The sequence below is a fragment of the Zingiber officinale genome, chromosome 8B (genome assembly GCF_018446385.1).
Source record: "Zingiber officinale cultivar Zhangliang chromosome 8B, Zo_v1.1, whole genome shotgun sequence".
NCBI classification, from domain to species: domain Eukaryota; kingdom Viridiplantae; phylum Streptophyta; class Magnoliopsida; order Zingiberales; family Zingiberaceae; genus Zingiber; species Zingiber officinale.
In genome coordinates this window covers 75,933,950-75,938,379 of record NC_056001.1, presented here as the reverse complement: position 1 = coordinate 75,938,379, position 4,430 = coordinate 75,933,950, and the positions used below count along the sequence as shown (strand labels likewise).

At 35.8% G+C, this 4,430-nt stretch overlaps 1 non-coding gene across 1 annotated transcript; it reads left to right on the top strand.

Annotated features, from left to right (window-relative positions):
* The first annotated feature begins 2,358 nt into the window (after positions 1 to 2,358).
* LOC122018211 lies at positions 2,359 to 2,464 on the top strand. Its single transcript, XR_006121642.1, has one exon. It is a non-coding gene; the product is annotated as a small nucleolar RNA R71 (small nucleolar RNA).
* The last annotated feature ends 1,966 nt before the right edge of the window (positions 2,465 to 4,430 follow it).

Here is a 4,430-nt window from a genome sequence, read left to right as displayed (position 1 = left end):
AGCTTTAATGATTTGAGCCTCATCCAGTAACCAAAATGAAAGTTGAGAAATCACCATGGAAACCAAGTACTAAGCAAACAAGATGAATCATGACTATTTCAATGACATCAACTATTCAAGCATCAAGCACAAGTGTAGTGAAGATAAAATCCTTAAGGTTGAACCAAAACTAAAACTCATCACCATAAGATTCTTGGCTTGTTTCATGCTACCCAAGATAGAGAAAAGAAGTACATAAAGTTTACTACTAGCATCATTCGAACATCATGAATCAAGACAATAATCGTGCTAACATTTCACTTGAATCCAAGAAAGCATATAAGTGAAGTTTTGATGTTCTCAAGATGTATGCCACAAAAAATCAAAACAAAATGCAAGACATAAGCAAAAACAAAAACAAACAAAGCAAATCAAATGCATCTAATGCATCCCCCCAGACTTAAATTTTTCATTATCCCAATGAAAACTCCAATGAAAACTAAAAACAATGTGGAGGAGATTTTAAGAGAAGTTACCAAGTCATGAGCTCCAAATGGTTGACATTCATGTTTTTAAAGATACTCCTCCATCCAATACTCACATTCCTCCACAACTTTGAATTCTACAACAATAAGATAGACAAGAAAAATTAAGTAGAGGATACATGTTTATTATAAAGAGAGAACTAAAGACATAAAAAAAAATAAGGAAAATGAACTTGGGTTGCCTCCCAAGAAGCGCTTGTTTAAGGTCATTAGCTCGACCACCTCATTAGATTCATCTAAATCTTACTCTTGGAGGGGTAAGATATTTTAGAACCCTCCTACCAAGGGCTCTTATTATGGAGGGAGCTTTCATCAAAGGAGCTACAAAGTAAAGTATAACTCTCTCCATCTTCGTCGTCTTGGAAATTTTTTCAGGTGGTCGAAGACGGTTCAGATTGAGCTTCCAATTATTGGCCCATGTGAAATCTGCACATCCAAAAGAAAAACAAATCTCCCACAAGCATGTTATATAGTATAGAGCTAGAACCATATCAAGATAAGATGAATAAGTAATAAAAACTGAATCACATCCAACAAAGTCAATTATAGGTACCTCCATAAAGTTTTCCAAAAGATCACAAGAAATACTAACCTTACTTTGCTGAGAAATACCTGAAATTTCTAAACATGTAGATGTGACTTCCTCTGAATCAAATGATGGTTCTGGCTCTAGCTTAGGTGTTGATGATATCAATGATGGTGATTCTTGAGACTCTAATTCTTGAGACTCTACTAGCTCTGTATAAGTCCTTACACATTGTTCCACAACATGATCAATTCTTAAAACTTCTAAGGGTTGTCTTGACAAAGGTGGTGATCCTTGAGATGCTGCTTCCACAACACAACTCCCTACACATTCTTCAATATCATCATCATCAACACATACATCAAAAAATAAACCAACATCTATGTCCTCAAAAGGAGAATCAGTAACAAGAGGATCAATAACTTCACTTGCAGTTTTAAGTTGATCTACCACATCACATTCATCATCTGAAAATTCAATGTCACTATAACACCTTATAAAATTTTGAGGTAGATCTGAAAACTTATTTACCACTGCATTATCAATAAAATCCTCATCTGAAAAATCTTCTTCTTCATATATATTCAAAAATCTGCACTCAACCATATTAGTGTCACAGGATTTGCCGAAGTCTTTATTTTCATTGACCCCCACTAACGTTTGTGGAAAAGGAACCCTCAGTGAAGGTCCTGGGAAAGACTGAACTCCCTTTTTCCCAAATTCCCTTTGAGCTTTTGGAGGAGGTCCAACTTGCTTATCTAATGTTGGTGTGATTAATCGTTGAGGGAAAGGTACTTGTGGCCTTTGGGAACTTCCTAGAGAAATGGAACTGAGTTCTTGTGATCTTCTATTATTCTTCTCCTCAATTCTAAACATGTCATTCTTCAGAAGTTCTTCATGATTTTTGCCACTTCTCAACCCAACATCATCACACTTTTCATTAGATCTTGACTGTGTAGGAGGGGGATCTTCTTTAAACCATTTTGAAACAATACTATCAAGCTTTGCCTCCAAATGTTTGAACTCCTCACTCTGTGACTTGTGAATTTCAACATTTTTAGGTGGTTGAATAACATTTTGTTTGACAGGCTCTCTTACATTTATGGCTTGCACTTCTTGAATATCTGAGGAAATTCCATCCAACTTTTGTTCGACCATTCATGGAGGTTCAATGTCACTTGATCAATTAACGAATAAGCTTCATCTACACTTTTGTCCATAAAAGAACCTCCAGCTGATGAATCCAATAAAGTCTTGTCTGAGAAAGAAATTCCCCCATAGAATATGTGCAAAATCAACCATTTTTCAAAACCATGATGAGGGCACTGTCTTTGAAGACTCTTGAATCTATCCCATGCTTTAAATAATGATTCTCCATATGTCTGAGAAAAATTTGTTATGCAATTCCTCATATACACCGTTCTACTTGGAGGGAAAAAATGATTCAGAAATTGCTTCTCCAATTGTTCCCAACTTGTGATGCTTTGAGGACAGAGAGAATATAGCCAAGTCCTTGCTTTATCCTTGATACTGAAAGGAAATGTCATCAATCGAACTGCATTTGCTGATACTCCTTCATATTTCACCAAATCACAAATCTCTAAAAATGTTTCAAGATGCAGATAAGGACTTTCTGATACTTCTCCACCAAATTTGTGACCTTGTATCATGAAAATTATCTCTGGGTCTAGTTGGAAACTTTCTGCTTCAATTTGAGGTTGCACAATGGGAGATAAAAATCTTGCAGAAAAGGGTGTAGAAAAATTTCTCATGGGCCTGCTTGACATGTTAGTGCTCATGGATATTCAAGAAGAAAAAGAAAATTATCAAGAATAAAAAACAAGAAATAAAATGCAATATGAAAAGCAAGAAAGCAAATGCAGAATTTAAATTGCAAGAAAGAAAGTGCATAATGAAAACAAGAAAGAAAAGATAAAAGGAAAAAGAAAAATGTCTAGAATAATTCATATGCTAAAAATTGCAAGATATGTTTACAAAAGAAAAGAAGAAAGAAACAAGATCAAAAGAGAAAACAGAGAAAAGTTAGATTAGAGTACTAGAAATCAAGAATGCAAAGTTAGAATTAGAATTAGAATTGCAACAAAAAGAATTGTCAAGAATGTTATTCAAGAAAGGAAAAACTTACAAAAACAGAATTCTAACAATTAGTTATAACTATGCAATATGAAAGAAAAACAAATGTTATGCTTAGTCGAACTCAATTGATAATTCCTAATGTTATAGCGCAGTCCCCGGCAACGGCGCCAAAAACTTGTTCGCTCTCCACAAGTGTACGGAAATGTCGCAAGTAATATAAAAGATTATCGTATCCACAGGGACTGGAATAAGCAATAGAAATGTCTCAATGCGAATTAGCTAAACAACTATCCAATCGTTTCAAAAGCAAAGTAAAGGTAAACAAATCTAATATTAAATATCAACAAACAAGAGTTTAGTGTTTTGGGTTATGATAAAGGGAGATTCTAGGAGTTTCGGTTTCTTTGTATGATTTCTCGAATGTAAATGGTTCACCAATTCTTATCCCTCAATTGCAAAACATGTAGAAAGTTGCTGGTTCTCTCTTGCAATAGACAACCGGCTAAGGACTGAGAAATGTATCTAAATAGGATTAATTAGACATGAACCTATGTTGTCCTTACACAGAAGTGCACCTATTACTATGCCTTCCTCGGATATCAACGTAGAAGCCCACGACTTATCAATCTATCAAGATACAAGAAACTAATCACAAAATTCATCCTACTCTCTTGAATATTCCTATTTCCTCTTCAAGATTGTCTCTCAAACGTCCTTACACGGGCTTGCACCTGTCACGTGGATCCCTCGGATGATCGAGTGAGAGTTTATCTTTACAAAGTCCATAAGAAATCCAAACAATTAATCAAGAATGAGAATTAAGCACAAATCATCTTTAATCGTTCAAGATCCAATTGATACAAGCAAGATAATGTCATTGAAACAAGAGAATGGCAAATCCATAAGAGATTACATCAATCCATCATACAAATACTCCCTTCATCCTAGAATACAAGATCTACTCCATGAATCGAGGAAGAAAACCCGAAGAAATAGAGAATATAAGCATTCCTTAAATCCCCAATCCAATAAACCAAGAAAAGGGGGAAAAGAGAAAACTTATCTACGAAGAAGCTTCGTCTTCGGATCCAATCCTCGCTCCGGAGCCGGAATCGCCAAGAACTCCCCTTGAATCGCCCAGAAATCCTCCCAAGAATGGGAGGAAACCACCAAATCTTGCCTTCTCCCAAAGGGGGAGAGATCCCCTTTCAATTCATGAAGGAGGGTTTAAATAGAGGAGGGAATCGGGCGCCACACGGCCCCGTGACACGGCCGTGTGAGAT